We start from the raw sequence: 23599 nt of genomic DNA, 5'->3' as shown, positions 1-23599 counted from the left end.
GGAAGTGTATTATGGATGCTAAACCTAAATCTGTGCTAGATGTTCTGTCCAAGTACAAAAAGTCCACGAATCATAAAGATATAAACACATGGTGGTGCAAGGTTCAGGAGTTTTTGACAGCAGCGGATGTATCCGATGAGATACTCATACAAAATCCAGATAAGGCGAAAACACATTTTGTAACTTGGGATTGGATCAACACCGAGCTGAGTGTTTGAAATCCAAACATCTAGATGTATACAATTCCTTAAACAAAACAACACAAACACCAAAATCATATGTAATTGAATTCCCAGCGCTTAAATACCAAGATCTATTTATTAGATTTAGATTAAACATCTGGCATACAAGAGACGTTCTAGCCAAATGGAAATTGATTCAATCAAATAAAAAATGCTGCAGTTTCTGCAACAACTCCGAAAAACCTGAAATGTTAGTACATCTTATATCCAAATCCCTGAATCTTCTGGAAACTAAAATCAAGCACTTTAAGCACTTTTTTGAAGGATATAGGCTGCTTATGGCAGAAAGACTCTGGAAGTCCCTTTATAACAATGACAGGAACTCAATGAGAATTGCAATAATACATTTTCTAATGTCATCAAAATTGGAAGATAGCTATTCAGCAATGTAGTAGTAAATTACTAGCCAAAACAACACATCTAGGAATTAATGTATTATGAACCCTTGTGTTGACATAATCTAAGTGTACTGCCTGATTTATAAAATTGGAAGCTAATTCTTAAGTATTACTAATATGATCTATGATATGAGGTTTTAGAGACTAATTGAATTTATAATATTGGAAATATATGTGACAACAATAATTATGTAACTGGTAAGAATGATGATCTGCAGGAGATAGATCATTGATCATATTAGGTATAAGAAATATTTGATTTCTTTGTATGTATGAGATATATGTTGCCTTGTCTTATGTATGAGATACATGTCTGTAAATTGTGTGATTTCTATTTCTCTGATAATTGTTTTAACTTTTGTAATCAAATGTATTGAAAAGTTGATTATTCAACTATATCAATAAAAAAGAAGAAATACTCTGACCAATGGTCTGAAGGCTTTGAGCAACATCTCTAAAAGAATAATTGTTTCCACCTGTGTTGGCATAGATACTACAAATATTGATTTCATAATCTCTGATCCTAAACTTCATAGCGAACATCCATCCCTCTTTGTCTTTGATGTGCGAGATTACTGATAATGTTAATTTCTTATGAAACAGGGTGCACACTGTGAGGAACCCGAGGGCATCCTCACTTCTTCTCCCTTTTAATCCTCCTCCCAGGTGGCCAGGGAAAGGCCACTGCTCTTGTATCCTGACCTTGGGGGTGGATATGCTAGGGAGGATCACTTGGGTGAAGGGAACTTGAGGAGTGGGGAGAGGGTGTATCTTGGTGAGACATGGTATCCCCCTTTCCATTGTCAAAGTGAATGCAATATTCCCCCTGTGTTTGTAGGCTATTGTCAGTCTTTGACTCATTATTCTGACCAAAATTCTCCACAGTCCTTTTTCCTTAAGACTGTGACAAGGAGGAAACAACTAGCAGTTATGCACACTCCCCTGCATTCACACCACTTTGGTACTGAGACGAGGAAGATGGCTTTTGAGGAGTTCAACTACAACAGACAGGCATGTTCCACTAACAAGCTTCACCAAGGTCAGGCAACTAATGTGGAGGACTTGCACCTGCAGCCTGTTAACAAGTCCCAGATGTATAAGAGTGAGAAGGAGAAGGAGATTGTAAGGGACACAACGTATGGAACTGGAGTGGGATGGAGGGGAACCAGCTGGAGGAAAGCTAGGTTAAGCATAGGCACAAGGGAGACACCGGGCCACGACTGGCTGTGATAGTGTCCAGACTCCTGCAGTCCATCCTCCCCGGTGCTCATGACAGAGGCTGTGGGCCATCGAAGCCTCCAAGGTGCTGCCAGCCGCTGAGAGAGCGAGAGGAGCTCTGGCCAGTTCCCGTCGTGGAATAGCGGGGCTGCAAACTGGTTAGGACAGCGAGCGCAGCTCGCTGGGGATCCCACAGGAAGTCAGAGCACAGAAAAGTGAACCCGAGAAGCCCGGAGGAGCTAACGCATACTGGTGAGTGCAGAAAGTGGAACACTCATAGCTGGGTACTGTTGGACTGGGAAACAGACGTACTTGAATGCCAAACAAGGTGAATATTATTGCACATGCTAAGGAAGGTCAAATGAGATATCTGTGAATAACGAACAAGCTACTAAGCATATTAAGTATTTTTGACAGCTGCAACAATCCTTATTGAATACCGAACTAATTGAAAGATATCATAAATATGTTTACAAATCAAATGAAGTACTTTTGAAAGATGCAAAGAGCATTACTGAATACAGAACTAACTAAAGGATATATTGAGTATGTTTTGAATACAGCGACAAAGCAAAGCGAGTGGTGACAAGGTGCCTGTGAGCCACAATATTCGAACCCCTATTGCTAGTTTCCCCTCTCCCCCAATCAGTAGCCATTGCCTCTATGAGTTAAGTAGTGCACAACAAGAACAGCAAACACCAGGAGTCTAATGAACCCTAAGTATATCCATTTCCCAACCCAAACACGCCTATATTCCATGCTGCCAGAGTGATTTGCCTAGGATCAAAATGGTTCCCTCAACCAAGTTCCCATTGGACATTCTGTCAAAGAAAGATGCCAATGGCAATGCAACAGGGAGTTGATTTGGTTACAGATCCATGGTCTGACATTGTGTGGAGTCCGAGTTCTTCCCCATTTTGAGTCAGTATGAGTTGGACGTATAACCCGAGCAGGGGTAAATCACTTTCAGGAAGCTGCTAGTCCCGTTACCGAGGCCTTTAGGCATTTTGGCAATTGGAAGATTGGCTGTGTCTCGACCGTGATACCCTAATGTGGTTGCTTATGGAGCCCCGTCTGACATCACACAACCTGCAGCCCGAGTGAAACGGACCGTAAAGCAGTGAGGTTCACCCAGTACCGAGTATCCTGCAGTTTGGGATGGTGCTTGGGGGAGTATGGGTAAGCTTAATAAGATGGAATGCCCCTATGGACTCCCGCCGAGGGGGGTGAACCCCTTTAGCCTCTTCTACGAATTAATCAGGGGCTGGTTTTGCTTTTGCAGTGGAAAGAGCGGATGCCTCCCTGATTACCTTTATTATTTGAGAGAATTTGAATAGTGGTGGGTCCCTTTGGGCTGGTATGAAATGGAAACACCAAGTGGTGCAGAGTGGAGCAGTCTGGCAAACTGGGCAGCCGGGGAGAAGCATGAAGCAGGTGAATACATTTCCTACCATTTTGCTTGGATGTTAGAGCTGTTACCTGCATTTAACTGCACTCAACTGCATTCAACTGCAATCAAGTACCAATACGGTCTGTACCATGTATGTTGTCTGGACATTGATGAACTGCTTGGATTATTTAGGATCATCCCCTGCCCCCTTGTATCCATAAGAGTGAGCCACAATATAAGCACTTCTACCTACAGCTGACTGGTATGCCTCATTGGACTTTGTTAAACGCTATCTGACATCTGATATTTCTGAGGCAGACCTACAGCTGACTGGTATGCCTCATTGGACTTTGTTAAACGCTATCTGACATCTGATATTTCTGAGGCAGAGGAGTGAATGGAATGGTGCAATATGTCACTGAAGCGACCATGCACTCATAGGCAGGGGTGGAAACGTGGTGAAGTGTTGTCAGCCACCTCAGATCCCTGTAATCCACCTCAAGTACTCCCCCGGCATTCACAGATTTGTGAATTTGATGCAGGTGATCTAGTCGGTGCCAGGGGTACGAGTACTATCCCCGATGACTCGAGGGAGGACAATAATAACCCTGCCATTTTTTTAGGAATCACCTGGGGTACCAAATGTAACTGATACTATGGATACATCTCAACATCCTACTTTGAAAACACCAAGGGGGTGGGGGGGCCTGAACGAGAAAAAAAGCACCGCTATCTAAATGGGGACTTAAATGGGGACACAAGGATTCATCACATTACTATGCTTAGGGAAGAAACATCTAAGGAAAAGGCAAGAATCCTCCTGCCACCTTAATCAAGCTCAGATCTGAGAAAGGAATTTAAGGACCATGAAGGCTCGGAGGAGGGCTCTAATGATCTGAAAAGAGCAACGAACATGCAAATACCAACTGTATCTCTGGATACGATGAAGACTATGCCTTTTTGGAGTATCTATTTACACGCCCAGACTCCCCTGATTATGCGCAAACAACATTACATGAAGACCGTAAAGCTCAAGGAGTCACTTGTATAAACACAATTCCCAATAGCCTTGAGATCCAACATTCTGTCATAGCCTGAGACTCTCATGAGACATTGCAGATGTAAATGGAAAGCCAGAGAGGGCTTAGTGATGCCTACAAAAAGTTTCCTCTGACACCTATATCAAGGAATAAACAAACGGATGATGAAAGCCTAATTGAAAGTAGGATCAACATGGCATGGTTTAAAGACAAGTCACTTTGTATATGGATGGAAACACATTTTATCCTGTTAAAAAACTCAGAAGATGCTGAACCAGTTTTGGAGACACGTGACTCCAGTCCCACCCCAATAAAGACACTGCAGGATAGAGAGAGAAGCCTACAGAGATCTGTTTTCTCATCCTCCTCGGGTCCAGAACCCTCACGTGGGCCAGTGCACTATCAAAACAGGACATCTAGAGCTTATCAACAGAGGGTTCCTTTGCTAGAAAATATACAGACTATTATAATGTCAAGTTTGACAGTGCCATTAAACCCTTTTATCAAACTATATGAGTTCATGAACAAGACTATTAAAGATCAGGCCACTGTGTTGGCAATGGCTCATACGAAGTTGATATTCCTAGAGTCGTTCACGGAAGGAGTCAGAAGCCGACTGTACAAAGAAGCTAAAATATCATCTCAATGGGAGGGTAGGATGTTTGATTTTGCAAGTGGGGAGGCCAATGAAAAGAACATGCTGATTACTTCTATCTTGGAGACCCTGACCCAAGCAAGAGAGGCAATACTCAGACAACAAAAGAATGGCCAATATCTATCTCCTCCCAGAACGATCTCAGGCAGCCATGGCCATTGCCATCTAGACCCCTGGCTGTGGATCTGGGGATGAGAGAGGATCAATCACAGAAAGATGTTGCGGTGAAAAAGAGGTCTAAGATCACAAAAGTCCACTTTGTAAGTCGGCATCAGTCAGAGTCAAACCAACACCCAGTGCGTAATGTTCTTTCCTCAAATACCCAGGTTACAGTGACTGCTGAGAACAACATACACAATGAAGTAGATGAAACAATGGTGGAAGAGGCGACTGTGAATGAACCACTCAAAGGGTTAAATCACAAGACCACCCGCTCCAAGCCCTTTGTGATCTTTGACAAATCAAAGATGAAATAGCCTATTAAAAAATGGAGATTGTACATTACAGAAAAAGACTAAAAATCAGCAAAACATGAACAAACCTAAATCTAATGGCTAAAGCGCGTTTATTCGTAAGATTACAACTCCACTGCAGGAAAAACCAAAACAGACAAGACTGATGAAGGTAAAATGTCCTTTGACCGTTCAAACCGAGGAACCGAGATCTGATTTAACCATTGATCGGGATAAAGAAGAGGTGACGATGGATGAGGAGATGCTTCGTTGTCTGCTTCTTTCAACCTACTCAGATGAGATAAGTAATCAAGATGAGGCACCTGATGACCACCCTCCAGAGAAAATGTCCTTCCTCCCATCATATGTCCTAAAAATTAAGTTGTTGGAGAATTGTGCCATTATATCTGTATTAAAAAATAGTGTTGACCATGAATTGGATCTCCTAGATTTGTGTACCTTGGAAGAAAGAAGAAAAAGTTGGATGGTATATAAAAGATCTAGATAAATGCTAGATTGCAGCAAAAAGTCTTGGCCCCATCAAGAAAAAAATCTAAAACGAAAACCTATGAAATCTAGGGGTTCCAATGAAACTCCTATCTTGGTAGTCGCAATACAAAGGTTATTCCCTACCAAGGATAGTCTAATCCTAAATTGGGAAAATTTTCTGAGGATGCTACATTGTGCCCCGAAGTTAAGGAACATCAAATCAGAACATCTAAAGGTAGCCCAATTTGTGAATGAAAACTGTATGGACTGGGTGATCCTTCACCTTCATTCTAATCTGGTGCAAAATATTTTGCTGGAATCGATGGGCGATCTGCTCCCATTGGGATTTGAGATTTCCAAAAATCCATTTCTTGGGATACTGGGAGAAGAAACGCTTGGGCCTAGTTAAACCTAAATGGAGAGTGGAATTGAAGTCACTCAACAGAAAAGCTTGCTCTGAGTCACTTTTCACTATCCAGAGAGCCAGATATAAACATCCACTCCCTTCCTCAAGGGATAAAGACTTTCCATCAATAGAAATCACTTCTGATTTCTCTACACTAGGCAAAAGAATGATAACGATCTACCATGACCAGAAATTGCAAGAGAAGAGTGGCCGTGATTTGTCATGGCTGACAGGGGCCTTAGCCCAAGGGAATGAGAATTAACATTTCAAGAAAGAGGACTTGAAACCCCTCAAGTGGGGCTCCTGGAACACAAGGGGCCACAAATATCTTTTTCACACGGAGGGTGTGGATCTCAAATAGTATGGTGTTCTTTGTCTGCAGGAGACTTGACTCTGCATTCCTCCAGTATGTGATGGTTTTGAGGTCAGTTGTAACCCGGCAAAGAAAACACATTGGAATGCCCATCTTCCAGTCTACTCACCATGGTAAAGCTGGGTAGAGGAATACAAATGTTGGAAACCCTAAATTCAAACCTGTATGTCCAAGTGGTCACTATGATCTGGGAATGAGCGGGGGATGATACTACCATCAAAGAGTCTGGAGAAAAAGGCTTTGCTGTGGACAAACAAACTGAAAGAGCGCAATATCTTCATGTTGAATGGCCAAACTAGAGGAAATATACCCGCCAAGAATATGTGGTCTAGTGGCAATCAACATTCTTGCCTAGACTACTACTTCATATCCCGTAATATAAATTAATGGGTCTTCACATTAGTTGTACTTTCAATGGGGGATAATAATAATAATGATTCTATTGTGATTTAGTCCAAAATCTGAACTTTACAGAAGTAATACAAATCAATCATTATTCAATCTACTTAATACATACAATCACTATTTCGAATAAACAAAGTAAAATCATGAATATAATAAAATGTCATACACATAATACAAGCAATACAATAATACAAAAGGGTGCTTAAAAAGTACACTATACATCTGTTTCCAAGATGATGTCAATAACAGGGAACAGTGAGCAGTACTCTTGATCTTGTTCCCCACCATGCTCTTTTACATGAGTCTACTTCAATAACATACTTCTGACATGGGTCCATACCCTATATAGTGCCAGCTGTGTTCCAATGGAGTCTGAGTTTAAACAGTGATCCCAAAAGGATTCTCCCGTGATAGATTCATAGTTATGCACCAGTCTACCCAGCATGCACATGTAAAGTGGGCCCAGACGAGGGCACTGAGTTAGAACATGTCTAGTTGTCTCCAAATTATCCAATATCCCACAGATAAAACAACTCCTATCTTTAGGCAAAATGCCCAAACGAGGGCCCACTACCGTAAGTACCTGTAGTTGATTGGTGCACAACCTTAACATATTTGATGCCCCTCAGGATCAGGGCAAAGCATCAAATAGTGTTGTGTCTTCCTATATCTGTGGATAACATGGGTAAAAGCCGCATACCCTTTCAAGGAAGCCATCTGACTATAATTCTGACCCCAATCGCATCTATTCATTTTGTGCATAAAAGATTTTCTCAAGTGCACAAATGGCATCGTGCTCTTCCTGGCATAAGACCAGTCTATGTCCAAGAATAATTTCTCATTTAGTTGTTTGTAGTTAAATCCACAGGGAACCTTTCGAGCTTCAAAACTACTACCCACCGAGGTGAGCAGTTTACAAGCGGGGTGGTAAGAGCTTTCAAATAAAACACTCCTCGGGCACGCAGCGCCATATCTCTAAGAGAGAATAAGCCCAATCCTAGCCGTAAAAATTGAATGGGGCAAGAGGGTCCCATGCCCAGCACTGCATGCTTATACTGTCCCTCTAGGATGTTTACCCAATTCAGGTCCTGAATTGCCAATGCCTCTAGACCCTACAGGATGGCTGGGACAAAACACTGCTGATAAAGCTTTATAATCCCGGCCATGATCTACCCCATCGTCCCCTTGGCAAATTTACAGGCCTGAAGCGTGAGGAGTTTGGCTCCGCCTCTTTTTTTGGGCAATTATCAAGCTGTAGTTTGGCTGGGCATCAAATTCCAGGCCTAAGTACGGGTAGGATTGGGCAAAACTAATCGTGCCCAGACTAGTATCAACCCCAGAGTGACCACGTCCCTTTCTGGCGATTGCCACTTTCTTTGTCTTTCCCAAATTAATCGTTAAGCCCAGCTGAGCCGAATAAAGAGCCAGTTCCTCAAGAATATTCTTTACAAGTGATAGAGTTCGGTCAAACAATATTAGGTCGTCTGCATATAGCATTCCTACTATGGGAGAACCTTCTAGTTTAGGTGGACAATTAGCTTTAGTGGCCATACGAGGGAGAAGATCAGCTATATAAAGATTCTGTAAAATGGGAGCCCCCACACATCCCTGTTTGACTCCCATCTTAACACATATGGAATCTGTAACTTCTCCTTCATTGTTAAGTCTGACACTAGTGCTATTATCACTATGTAGGATCAATAGTATGTGAAATATCCAACTAGGACAGTTTAACCCACTTAGTTTAGCTCAGAGAGTCTCCCGTTTAACTTGATCGAAGGCACTGCAAAAATCTATGAACACTATATACAGCGTGGCCTCCTTATTACTCAATGTGGTATTGAATAATTGGTCCACAACTCTGATATTATGGGTTGTCCCGGAACCTGTTCTAAAACCAGTCTGTGCATAACTCAAGATTTTATTTGTCACCACCCGTGCCTCTAGCTCTCTTAAGACAAGTGTCATGAATATCTTGCTAGTGACATCAAGCATGGAGAGGAGTCGGTAGATACCAGCATTACACCTGTCTCCCTTCTTATACACCGGTATAAGCACCGACCTCCTCCATGTCTATGGAATCACAGCAGATCTACAAACAAGTGAGTACAGAGTCAAGAGCACCTGAGCCCAATTATCCGGATCCTTTTTTAGCACAGAATTTGCTAGCCCATTCGGGCCCGGGGCATTAGACATCTTAAGATCCAAGATAGCTTGTTTTACCATTTTATAACTTAGAGCGAGAGGCCAATATTCCATACCTGCCAGTGCCGTGGGATCAAGCGCAACATTCTTAAAAAACGTATTCTTAATGTTCTCTACCCACACTTCACCACTAATGGGATTCAATTTTCTCAGCCTCTGCTCCCCTCCTGCCTCTGCCACTATTTGCCATATTTTGCACACATTTCTGCTACATAGGGTCTGAATAAAATGTTCCCACTTCCTTCTTTGTTTGGCCTTACGATAGTGTCGTAGCCACACATGGTATTGTCGCTTGATGTACTTTATCCGGGCTGCCCTACCATCTTGATTCAACATATTGAACTCAATCAATCTACATGCTCTAATTTCCCACCGCATTAGACATTTGCGGTCTCGGATCTTAATGTCAAACTGACTTCTTTCCTCCGCTTTCTATATGATTTTAACAACCTGGGACCCCTTAAAGAGGGCCTGCATAAGGGTCTGAATCCATACTTCAATCTCCTCCGGGTTTTTACCCAGAGTGTCTGATCTATCCTAAACCCAGCAGGGAAGACCGGAATGTTCATTATTTCAATATTATTCTGGGTCCAGCGGATCCGGTTACCAGAGTGGTTCGGTATCACATCCCTGCACACATTCACAAGACCCTTCCACCCTCCCCCACTCAGGGTTAGGGTAACCGGGGCATGGTCACTATAGGTGTTAAATGTGATGTTCAGATCAATGATATTGTCTAATAGGCAATCTGAAACCACTGCATAGTCCAAAACAGCCCTCTTGGATCCCACTGCCCAAGTCATTTGACCTGGGTTATACCCCACAGTACGTCCATTCAGGAATGTACACTTCCATTCCCTAAGAAAATTCATCCATGTCTTCCCCTTGGGGTTAGATCTTCCTTACGTTTTACTACAGTAGTCGGCCACATTTGGATAGTCCTCACAGCCCCCTAAGTCCACACATCTCGGATTCAGATCTCCACAGAGAATAACCGGGTTACTATCAAAGTAGGAGTTCCAATTCATAAGTATGGTATACAATTGATCACAGATAGTCTCAGTGAGTAAAGAGCCCGGGGCGTCATATACACAAATGATTAAGATCTCCCATTGGTTGCTGCCCCTCCCAGGTCGGGTCACCTCTACTGCCAATACATTACCTCCAGGTATGAGCTCACTGACTAATCTTGAGTTATAGGTAGATTTTATGCCAATCAACAAACCACCCCTAGGGTGGCCCAAGTCCCCCTTAGTGGCCATTACCTGAAAAGTTACATAGCCATCGAACGTGACATCAAAAGTAATCCAAGTTGCCTGAATAATGAAAATCTCCTGTGATAACATAATATCCTGGGAACCACCCTTATTTAGCCAGTGGCTGAAGCCCCTAGTGTTCCAGCTAACTACTGACCAATTTCAATTTCTGGCTGTTTTCAAGGTGATCATATTCTTTAACCCCTCCCACCCTTGGATATCACTGTACTCAGTTATGGGCTTAATAACTCTCTTGGGGGCCTCAGTCTTTGCCCCAACACAATTAAATTTAGAGCAACCTTCGGGCGTAACTTCCCTGGCTATCGGTATGTCCAGTACATATCCTAGGTAGCCCAAAGATGCGTGTTGTAACCTAATCAATGCAGTAGTCTCAGGCAAACTACAATGGATTTTAATTGTCTTTTGTTGCTGATGCACGTAAAGGTTCCACAAAGTCAAAATCACCCGTGTATCCTAAGGGAAGGTATTTTGTTAAACAAAAAGGGAGGCCTGCTTTAGCTGCCACCCATTTGCAGCTTTGCTTGGTGTTATAGTCAAAGTTTCCTGTGACAAAGGAGGGGGGAAATTATCGCTTCTACCTTAGTATTACAAATATCAGGGGTGGGAAGCGCAGAAAATTGTTGATGCCCCTGTGAGGGAATGCTGGGACTAACTGCATGAGTACAGGCTAATGGTGCCTGTAGAGGTCCTTTGCCGTCCTCCACAGGTAATGCAGGGCAAGTTGAGACGTCCTCTATTAACCAGCTAGTAAGAGTACCCACAGTCTGAGCCGACCACCTTTTTCGCTGCACAGCTCGTTTATGTGTTTTTTGGAAATATTAGAGCTACTTGGTCGCAGCATTGAGTTCAGTGGTGCACTAGCCACATTCTGCTTGTCCCTTATGGGTGGTAGATCAGGGGCAACTTGTGATTGTATCTTTGAAGGTTGCCGCTTTGTAAGCCTCACCTTTCGTTTTGACAGGCACAAAACTACAGGCACAGGATCAGTCAGACCATTGATCAAAGAGGCAAGTGATGGTGGCAGGACCGTATCATAATTCACCCCAGGTGCCTCTGAGATAACACAGTTAGGGGTTTCCCTAGTTGCTTGAATTTGTTTTTGAGAGGTTTCCCCCCGTAGATCAATAACTGGGGTTTCTGTAGGCTGTTTGAGAGTTATCAAATGTTTATGTAAAATAGCAATGGCCGCCCCCTGTAATTTCAAGTCTTCGTGGATAGCACCACACAATTTTAATAACATATATGGCAAAATCTAAGATACCATTATTATGGTGTGTAGCAGAAGTTTCATCTATACTGTGTTCTTCTTGTGTAAGTCTACTTACTGGTAACACAGTATCTTAAAAAAGATTTTGTCTAGCTGATAGCCTTGCGGTCCCCCCTGAGATAGGCAGTGGGGTATCCCCTATTTCAAAAGCCATAGGGATCTCCTCCACCGTCACTACAGGGAGTGCTGTTCCCAGTACTGGATCCCTCTTTTGCGCAGTTGATACTTGTTTAGCCTCCCCCTGAGAGGGCTCTGGTCCATATAACTGTATACCTGAATAGTCTTTATCCACAGCCCCCCTTCAGCCCCCCCTACAGGGGGAGTAGAGTGTTCCTGGAGAGCATAACATAATTGCAAAAGGGAATCATTGTCTAGATCCAGTGGTAAGTAGCTATTTTTAGTCTCCGGTAAAGGGAATAATATCCTGGGTGATTGGCACTATGGCTTGGGCTGGTGATTTAGCTTGAAAGAAGGCGTCCAGCAGGCCTTTTAGTGATGCTTGCTCTTCCTGTATTTTAGCCCCTTTTTTTCCCTCCTTTATACGCTATTGCCAGCTCTTCACTGGGATCATTGGGCTGTTTAGAGGAATGCATCTCATAGGGCTTCTTGCCCTTGGTCCCCGCCATTTTGCAGCGGCTCGCTGCTTTCCCCGGCATTGGTGGCTAAGCAACACTATATGTATAAGTTAATCGGTGCTTAAGAGATGCGGAGGGCTATGGCAGTTAAATACCGTCACACTCCCCCCGCACAATATACTCATGCTTTTCAAAGTTTTCACCAATTATCACCAGATGTCACCAGCGATTCCACCAGTGATTCCTGTTTTAGCAATCAGCCCTGGGAGCCCGCCCGTGCCTGCCCACTGGCCTGTGTCGGGAGATGGGAATTGACAGTCATATAGGCATACCGCTTTACCTGGCCTCTTCATACTTGCGCTCGTCTCGCCACTCGTCCCACGCCTCACTCCTCACCTCACCTCTCAAGAAGGCCGGGAATCGGCCGGGGCATCGGGACGTCGAACAGCTGCAGGAGAAGCTCTATTATAAAGGTATCAATCACTGTTCCTCAGTAACAGTAATCGAGCAGAGAACGCTCCCACGGTAGACTGGAGGACTCGAGGGCTAGAGAAAAGAACCTTGGGAGGCTGTCAAGCCGCACCAGAACAGAGTTTCACACTCAAAGATTCACACTGGCCGCTTCGACAACCTCATGCAGTACAATCTGTGTTGTTTTGCTTCCGAAACTAGTGCATTCAATGGGGAATAGTGACCATCAGCTCTTGGAGCTTAAATGGAGACAGAGTGGAATCTCTGATGTAAAAATGAAAGCAGAGAATGCACTGGTTACTCAAGGTGGAAATAGGCTTAGAATTCGTCCTGAGGAGTTGCCTGCTGTTGTGGAGGGTTTGAAACAACTGGCATCGGTTAGGGGGGCCACCTTGAATTATGAAGGAATTTTGTTACAGTTCCAAACAAAACATATTCTGGGCCCTCGATATGGGGTAAAGAGACTACACCATATAATAAAGAGTTGGTAGAAGAAAGACAAAATCTATTGTTCAGATCTGAGAAGGTTTAGCCGGATGAAGACGAACAATAGATATCAGCTGATAAAATAAAGGAAACCAGAATATCGGAATTGGCTGTTGTCATCTAGGGGCCTGCGAATGCAGCACGATGCTGAAGAAATATTGAAAGCAATAGAAAAAAAAAACCTGAGGGATCTTTGGTCCTTATTAAACAACAATGAGGTATATCAACTGGCAAGTATGATATATGCAGTGTCAGAGGCCAATTGGTTTGAGCACTTTACTGTTCCCAGCTCTTTGCCAATGGGTTGTCAATAGATGCAGACCTCAATTGGCTTAGATGCCTCGGACAGGTATTGGTGAAAGAGGACGATAAAAAGTAATCTAAAATAAATGACAAAGCTTTAAAATGGGCCATTGAACTTAACAAAGATGATATCGTGGATCTAATAATGAAGCTGAATACATCACGGTCAGCGGGCCTGGACAGCTTAAATAACAATATACTCAAACAAAACCCAACATTGTGGGCAGAATTTTGTCTCCTGCTGTTCAAGCAAATACCAGAGTGCAGGGATGTGCCTGAATCGTGGAAATCTGCCCTGATCATCCCGGTGTTCAAGAAGGGCGTTAGGAAATATCTAAAAAATATAGACCAATCGCCTTCTGGACACCCTGGGAAAGATCTTTGCCTGTATTCTGCTGTGGCATCTGCTTAATTGGGCAAGGCAAGTTGGGCGCCTGCATCCAAGGCAGACTGGATTTGTTAGGGGAGTAGGGAGTAGCCTCAACCTTTTCCTGTTCAATACACTTAAGACATTGAACATTCAAAGCAAAATCTAGGCTATATTTAGCGTTCATTGACCGTGAGCAGGTCTTTGATAGTATCAACAGGGAAAGGTTGTGGGGATAATTCATATCCTGGGGTGCCAGAAAGGTCTTATAGAAGCAACCATGGGTCTGTATTCGAATACAAGGGTGATGGTCAGGCTGTCCCCTGAGGGCCTGCTCTCGGAAAACTTTAAAACATAAAGATGACTGAAAAAAGGGATGCTGCTTGGCCGCAGCTTTATTTAATGATAATGATGTGTTATTTATATAGCACCTTAATTCAAAGCGCTTTACAGAGCACATATTTACAAACAATACCACCCAACTGAAATTGGTACTTATTTATCAACCTCGGAAGGATGAAAGGCTGAGTTGGCCTTGCCAGGATTCGAACCTGCGACCTGCAAATCATGCTCAGATCGCAGCAGCGAGCGCTCAACCCGCTGAGCTATCTTACCGAAAATCTCTATTTAGCAGACATCGAGGAGGGACAGGACACTGTGCAGGCCTTTCCACCCAGAATATATAAACAACCAGTTGCCTGGATCTTTTATGTCGATGACACTGTTATCTTAGACCAGACGCAAATAGGTCCAGCAGAGACTGAAGGAACTGAGAAATTACTTTGAGCTGAATGGATTCAAAATAAATGTCAAAAAGACAAAAATAATGGTCCCGGAACCTAAAGGAGAGGAAAGGGGCATAGGATTCAAATGGAGGGTGGGCAAAGCATCCTTGGAATCTGTGGATGCCAATATCCTGTTAGGGCGTCTGTCTGAATCCCAGCTCAACTGATAAGCAATGTAAGGAGAATATCAGACTGAAATATAAAAGATGAACAACTCAGGGGTAATATTACGTAAAAGCTTTGGGAAATTCCCTCTTTTTCCAGTTTGTACCTTCTTTAAACAGAAGGTTGTGCCTATCCTGATTTATGGTTCTAAGACCATGCGGGTCTGGCCCAACCAGTTCTGGGAGATTATGGTGGAATACTATTGGAAACAAATCCGTTGACTCTCCCAATCCCTTTCGAATGCTAGGATCAGATTTGAGCTGGTGACCCAGTCCATGAGATCCACAATTAGGTGGAAGACTCTGGCATTCTATGGTAAATTTATTGACACAGAGCCCTCCCCCCTTTTGAAATACTAGAAATTAACCCTATCCAAGGTGTAGATGGTTAACAGGTCCTTTGGAAAAGCCAAACATAATAAAAACATTTTTTAAATAGCATTTTAAAAAATCACAGACCCTGCACACAACCCAGCTAACAGTGCAGATTACTACAAAGCACCCACCCCAGAAGACCTTCATCGTCAGCCCAATGGTTCATAAGAGCCTGTGCAACATAAAGTTATTCTGGACAAGCAGTACCAACTTGAACTATACTTTTTGGCAAGTGGCCGAGTGTGGATCCTCCACTCTGCGTAGCACCGGGCTATTTTAAGCTTGCATTCCGAAGGGCGTCTGCAAATCCATCTCTTGAATCTTAGAGCCATCTATTAAGAAGGCAGTTGCTAGTAAGAATGTCTTTATAGCTAATGTAGCCAGTATACAGAGTGACATACAAGTACAACAGACCAGCCTTACCATTGTCTTGCCAGCTGGAACTATACTGATTCTCATTCTCTGAGTCTTTCCATGCCGATCCCCATGTTTACTTTAATCCTGTCTTGGTTGGAGATAGTTTATACTTCTGAACTTCTACTTGCTAGCTGGAACCTACCTTCCTAGCTATTGTCCCACTTTAACATTAACATATTGAGTCACTAGCCACTCCTATTGCAAATTTCATCAGCCTATCCCCCCAACAAGGTGAAGATCCCATTACACTTAAGGGAGGCCAATGTCATGTCTCTTCTAGGTAATCCTGCCCGGACAATAACAGATTCAAAGTAACTCATGATTGTTACACCTTCGCGTATCACATATACGCATAACCCTCACTTCATCAGTATGTCACTGTGTTTCGAATAAGCGTCTTAAATCGGGGTCCCTTCTTGGCCAGACCACTGCCCATACTAACCCGGCTGCTGAAGCCCAAACATACGGTTATGTGCCCAGCCTTCCATATAATAGAGAGACTTTCTTTGTAAGCTCTGGCTCTGCTTCAGTTATACGGCTGCTATAAGCCCCTAACGCAGTTCTACTGTCCTCCGCAAATGTGACTGCGCCTGGATACAGAGGGCGCCAGAGCGCTGCCCGCATCCACCCTAGGAGTCAGGATGCGTGAAGACACAAAGCATGCTTCTAGAAAAATGTCATTCAAAACAAGTCTTGGGAACGGCCTCAGGGGAGCTGTTTAACTGTCCATATCAATCAGCGCCATTGTATTATGTTATGTTATGACATTCAAAAGTGAATATAACCCAAAATATATAGATCCTGATTTCAAAATAAATGATAGCATACATAACTCACTTAATAAGACTAAATAATATCGAATGGTATCCACAAAAGATCTAGCAATATGGCTGCATATTGCTCCTTGGTTGCAGATCTCTTTTCTATCCAACAGCTTCCTCTGGGATCACTGAGCTTTCACTCCACCCGGAATTAAGGTCTTCAAGAGTAGTTTTAATGTTCATCTCTTTTGCTAGTGCTTTGGCCTGATTGGAAGATTACCTTTTTTCCTAGATCTCCTTTGGAAGATCTGGGCACAAAGAAAATGGCTTTCCCGCATATCAAGCTTTCCACTTCTCTTCGGGAGCCTTCAATATCTTTTCTTTATAACTTATCTTGATGAGGTTCTTGGAGGGTTGTCAGGGTTTGCCAGTCTCCCGCTAGGCAGCCCTAAACGGGAAATACAGTTCCATAGGGCCCATGGTATTAGCGCCGTCCACCGGTGTCATGACTTGAACCACACATGTGCCAGTGTTTTCCCCAGGTTCTCACTCTTCCAGTCCCACCAGCCATAGAGTGTGGATTCTGCTTTTCATTTCCAGCTCAGCGTGTTTTAGCCTAAGTCTGGAAAGCTCTCCTTTCATGTCATTTGTCTGCTCTGAAGCTGCTGGTCTTCTAATTTGCCATTCTCCGGCATCCTTTTCCACTTTAGCGATTCTGTTTCCAGGAGATTAACCTTCCCTGACAGATATGAAAGGGTAAATTACATTTCTCCCACATCCTGGCCAATATTCATCAGCAAAGAATAAATGTCCCTAGAGCCTGGTACTTCCTCCTCCATTTCAGAGCCTTTTTTGTCTTTCCTTTGTGTGGGGTTTTCTGCTATCTCGTGATGTTGCTCATTATGAGCAATACGTCATTATATATTTATAGGATCCACATGTCCAATTTACAGGATGGGGAGAGCAGGAGCTAGAGGCTTAACCTGCTGCCTGGTCCAGCAACATTCCATAGGGTACTTTCTTGAATTAAGCCTAGAAACACTTGTGTGCAGGTGCGTTATAAATGACATATATCATATCAAGCCAGTTGTCCTAAGAAATATACCCCTTTGGGATATAGGTGAAGGGTTTATCCTTATGATTAAACAGTGCTGCAAGGACTGGATGTACAAGCAGAGACCTTGCGCAACTGTTTTCGAATAGTGTGAAAACAGACTCCGAAGTAACCAAGTATCTACTGTGGAGGCATGAAAGGAATGGGTTGGTTTCCCAGGAGTGGCCAGTCTGATTCACTGAACTCTGAACAAAGTATTTGGATGAGGGCTTCGTATAGGAGGGTGAGAGAATTCTCGTTTTACAGTGACCAGTGTTGAACAGGGAGTAGCCCTCAAATTGTGAACATGGTTATTTTGGCCCCTGACAAAGGAAGTAGGAAGCAAGGAATGATGGGAGGAGGCCCCTATCAATGGTGCCCCATCCTCACAGGCCTGTTACCACCTCATCTCCTTTGCTCACACAAAAACCGCCATGTGCACTTATGGCAGTATCTACAGTGATGGTTATACTGGGAGCAATGTGTGATAAAGTCACAGCCACAGAAATATAAAAACAGTACCAAAATAAACCATGGCCATTAGGCAGATCTTACTTTTTCGCAACTCAGTTTCTCGAGAAGCAATCACCCCTCTCAACCAAGGAAAAACAACCACCTCTAGTGTTCGCACAGATGGTGACAGTAAACAACGGATGTATGTGATTTCACCAAAACCACTTCACGTAAAGGTAAAATCTACTGAAAGAAATGTCTTCAAATTTATTTTGTATTATGCGGGGGGGGGGGACCCCTGACGCCCCCCACTTTCCCCTACCGTATCCTATACCATTACCCCACCCCATCTATGTTTTAAAATGTAACAACTTACCCAACCAAATACGAAGAAAAACAATTTTGAAGATTTCTCATTCAGTGAAATGGTATTCGGTGAAATTTAGCTATAGGGTAAACAACACCCTTACCTCATCCAGACAGGATTATGGGAAAAGCACTTAACCTGGCCTCCCTCGTCTTCTCCTACGAAGACTTAAAAGGCATGATCAGTAAATGAGCGTATCAAAGATCTCATTTGACAGCTAGGTTTGTTACTACAATGTTATTTGAGAACAATACATATTGTCAGTGAATGATTGTGTGTGTGGGAGCGCACACTATTTAACTTAAACCCAGGCATCACAAGGAATGTTGTTAAGAGACTCCGCCCTCTTCCTGTAATTTCTAAAGGACACCAATCAATCATATTTTCGATGCTAAATAATTGGAAAATGGTGACGTGATGAGTAAAACCTTGCCCTTGTGTAACTTCACAAACTTCCATGACTGAATGAGCACAGTGCATCTTGTCACTTCTCCCCAGACGCCTGCAGGCTCAACAGAAGATGTCCTTGTATACCATAAGCCTTAATATTGGCGAAGTGCTGCCAATTTCGCCATCTAAAGCATACGAGACTCATAGAGTTAATGTTGTGTTATCAAGATGCCACCATGTAGGGCCTGTGGGTAAACCTGGATTAGATATTATGCTGCCGTGTTCCCAAGTCAGACACTAAACCCTCAGACTATTCACCCTTCATGGCCGGAGGAATCACTGTGTTTAACAATATTGAACACATTAATAAAATACCTCCGTAAAATGTGCAAAGCAGAATAAATCGCATGATGATGTATTTTTATAATTATTTTTGAGCTATATTTGATATTGACATTTTAAATATTGTCTGACACCCAATGCACCCTATGAGGTGACCCAATGCCCTGTGTCTCGGCAAGACGGCTCTTTTTTGTTTTGTTTTGCCCATTGCCATTACAAACCACATTGCCTATGTGCAAGCTTTACACCATAATCGACATAGTGCATTATGAACGGTCCTGCAGGGTGTGCACACAATGCCATTGCATATTGATGTGCAATGCAGTGCGTAAACGTGCAGTGCGAATGCTTGTACATGCTTCATAATCACAGAATTGCTAGTGTACAAGATCAGACATGTGACTTTAAAGACTGGGTTCAAACTTCTCTGTCATACCTAAAATACACTACATTGAGTACTACATAATGATCGTATGAAGACAAATGCATCAACGCTGTGCGCTGGCTTAGCATGTATTCAAGGCTCACGTTATTTGACAAGTACTGTTTTTCAATAACAGCCTACAATTAAAACACACTGCTTGATTGAAATGTGCGCTATTGTTTGCAATCAGAGTGACTACAAAATAAGACACAGGATCTAAAACAAGTGTGTTATGACATGTGAGGGCTCAAGGGGAGGTGCTAAAGGTCCACAATGTGAGTGGCAGTGATTATGCAAGGCCATTGTTGAGTACTCCTGGCATCAATTTGTTTCCGTGGCAACGGCCTTCCAATGGCTACTTTGGTTGGCCTAGACAATCGAAAAAAATAAACAGAAATGCGGGAAACAAAACAACAGAGCTGCCCATTTAGGGGGACCACACTGTGGCATTGTGACCAACAGAAGAATATCGCCAGCTCTCCAGGCTGCAGAACCTCCAGTCTCCAGCACTAAAGTCATCGCCAACCAAAGACACATGGATGTGTGTTTAGAAGAATAAGCTGAGCTTGGCACAATATCATTTTACATACTCACCAAGACGCATTCAGCCACTGAAGAAGCCTTTACTCTCCTGCAAATGCAGCAGCCCTGTCGGAATCTGTGCATCGTTCATCAGACTTTATAAGGAATTTGAAAAAGTTCTTTCAGTTATCAGTTTAAGTTTATTGACCATACTCGACGGAACGTCATTCGGGCCACAATACATAAAAACACAAATCCAAGATATACAACCATATAACACAGTGCAACCTCTGCAATACATAAATACACAGATACATGATATACAATCATAAAACACAGTTCATTTCATGTATGACCAGTGGTAAAATAAGTAAGAACTACCAACAGTAAAAATTCTCAGATTGAAAGTGCTCGATATTTTCACACTGATTATGTGAGTCCACCTGCCAGTTTTTTTCCCTCGCTTGTCTCCTCACCCACGCCCTGTAGAGGTATTTAGAAACAGAATGTACAGTCACTTCATCATCGTCTCCAAGGCAGAGCACAAGGCCCCTCTGAGGCTATGTACTAGAAACAATGATTTCAAATAACTGTTTCTTAGGTCCATGTGTGAAGGGCACATTAACTAACATAATAAGTGTACCAGGTTTTCCACCCGTTCTTTACAATGATTCCATGTTTTGAACAATGCAGTCACAGGCAATCTACCAATACTGAGTTTTATGTAAGTTTAAAAACGTAGGTTTCAAACAGTGGAGACACCCCTCCATGTCATGTAAATGTTTAATTGTCCAGTAATTACTGAAACTCCCTCTTACAGGCTCACCTTTTTGGGACCTTCCTGTGGTGTCTGTCCATTTGGGTTTTCTAGGCTCCTTAACCCTTTTGGATTTCCCAGCCTCGACTCGTAAAGTTTCCCAGGCTTTAGCACTCTCCAAAGCACTCTGGCCCTCTAATAAGCATTCTTTAGCTTGGTTCTGGTAGGGCATCTGCCTGCTCGGGTTTATCTCGCTCCTGTAACCTTTGTCGCTTGTCCAGCCTACTTCCTTTCCACTGCTCGGCTTGGCAGCTAATGCACTTCTCATGCGCAGGTCGCAGATCAAGTCTCTCCATTGGAGGTGGGTCTCAGCATCAGTTAACGGGCCCCAGGTCCAGTGTGGCATCCATGTTGTCGTGCCACCAGGTGAGATGGTCACTTTCCCATCTCCATCTCTTTAACGATCTTGGCTTTTTCTCCAGTTAGTAAGCCAGCCTGCCATCATCTTGTGAGCGATTTTATCACTCTCCATGCTACCACTGGCTCTGTGGTCTAGAGTGGCTCTGCCCCTCCAGGCCGTTTTCTCGTCAGAGGCTCAACTCTGCGTAGGATTCTTGCATTCAAGGTTCTTCATGGTTTTAGGTACATCATCACAAAAAATAGAAGCATGCCGTTCTTCTTTCGACTGGCGTTCAGGTGGAATCCAGCATTTCCTTAAGCCAATGAGATTGAAGAAATTTCACTATTCTGTGAATTCAAAACAGGGTTAACAACAGTCTTTCCGATTCCCATGAAGGTGAATAGTTTGTTCTGGACAGGGAGTTTCTTGCTGGAATGAGTGGACTCACCTCCCTAACCTCAAAGGGGGTGGTTCCCCTCTGGGGAGAAGGGATGAATAGTCCAGATTCAGCACATAACCCAGTGGTCTAAATTTTACCAGGGAACCGATTCAATGCAAATCAATTTCCAAGAAAAGTGGTGTGATAGGAGAATTATAAGGTAATCCCAAAATGTTCTTCACAAACCTATTTTCGATGATGGATAGGCTATTGCAATTCTGTGCCATACAAGGCCACCTGCCGGGATTGTAGCCAGCAAGCCTCAAGTAAGACTGTTACTGCTCCAATGCCATACTCCCTGGTAAATTTGGCAATTGCCCCGCTATATCTGACTTGCACCATCCCCGCCTGTGATGAATCAACTTCCTGGGTACCAGTGGTCCAGGGATGAATATCGGGTTCTAAATGATCAATCAGCCCCAAACCTCCATTACACCAGAAGGGATCTGAACAGATTGGAACAAAGGCAAATTATAAACCTCCTTGTCCAATTTTTGGTAACGTGGAAGAAACCGCAGGCTTATCTCCACAAGGTCGTGGATCGTTGATTAGTTGCAACACAGCGAAAATACAATTATTAACCAATGATAAAAGGGGCTGTCCAGTCAAGGTTGTTTAAAAATATCTACTTTATTAATATTAAAACAGACAGTTCTAGCACACTTCAAAATGCAAGCTACCCTGTAAAGGAACAAAGAGGACAGACAGTTTCATGAAGGAAAGGGATGCAACTTCATGGATACTGACAGGAGGGAAGTCGGTAAAGCAATCAGTCTTAACCGTTCAAGGTTATTTGGTTTCAGCACCAATGGAACAATGGGTCGTACATGTCACAAGGGGCCTTCGGAGAAGGACCAGGGGGAAAGAACCACAATGTACCTGATGATTGAGATGATCTTGATGCTCAACAGCATCGAGTCAGTTCCAGGATGCTTTGTAGCTCCTGCGACAGAGTTGAAGATGGGAGACAGCTGCAGGTATCAGGTGGTAGGCAGTTCAGCAAGCAAGGCTGGACAGATGACTGCAGCCTGGCCTACATGGCAGCTCGGGGTCAAGAATCGATGTCTCTGTGCTGGTCGGCAGATCTGGAATGCTGGTTGAGGCATCTTGGATGGCATTAGTGACTGCAGCATGACAACAGTCAGTGTCTCAGGGGCTCGACTGCCTCGAAAATGCCCTTCAAAGGTGGACGCTGGTTGATGCCTCTTGTGGCACTCCCCCTAGCTTCTTCACAGGGCTTGTGTTGTCCTTTAAGGCAGACAGCCAAAAGCTGAGGAGAGTGTTTGCAGCCAACTGCCTTGTCCATTGTTCAGAGACTCTCTGCCACTTCCCACCTAGCAAGTTTGCTTGTAGAACTGACTAGGGCATGATGTGTGCTGGCTGGGTACCGCTGCTGGACAGGTCCTCTGGGTTCAGTATCTCCATCTGTTCCCTGGGCGATGTTTAGGGGAGGGATCTTGTTTCCCCCTTGGAAATCCTGGCCTTCCTTCACTGGCGGAAGCTTTAAGGCAGACTGTACCTTCAGCCAGGGTACACATGTGTCCTTCTTCTTACTCCTTTCGAAGTCATCAGATGATCTGCTTAAGTGATGGTCTCAACCCTCTTTTAAAGCAAATGGGCCCCAGTGATTGGTGCAGGCTAAGCCTACCTTAAGGAACCAATCTGTGGTCCCAACCAACAATCTTCTGTTATGCATGAGGTCAGGAACAGAGTTCTTTGCAACAGGAAAGGTAAGAGGTGACAACATGTACTCCTAAGTCCCACCCATGTTACTGTCTGATGTAGATCAAAGTGTCTCTCTGGTTAACTGAACCCTCTGTGATCTTGATCAAAGCACAGGTCTCCCTTGAAGTTTGTGTCAAGAGCAGACTTCCTGTCTCCCTTAGATCAC

This window comes from Ambystoma mexicanum, chromosome 4p (genome assembly GCF_040938575.1).
Source record: "Ambystoma mexicanum isolate Mex_15411 chromosome 4p, UKY_AmexF1_1, whole genome shotgun sequence".
NCBI classification, from domain to species: domain Eukaryota; kingdom Metazoa; phylum Chordata; class Amphibia; order Caudata; family Ambystomatidae; genus Ambystoma; species Ambystoma mexicanum.
The sequence above is the reverse complement of the archived record's forward strand: the minus strand, read 5'-3'. Positions refer to the sequence as shown.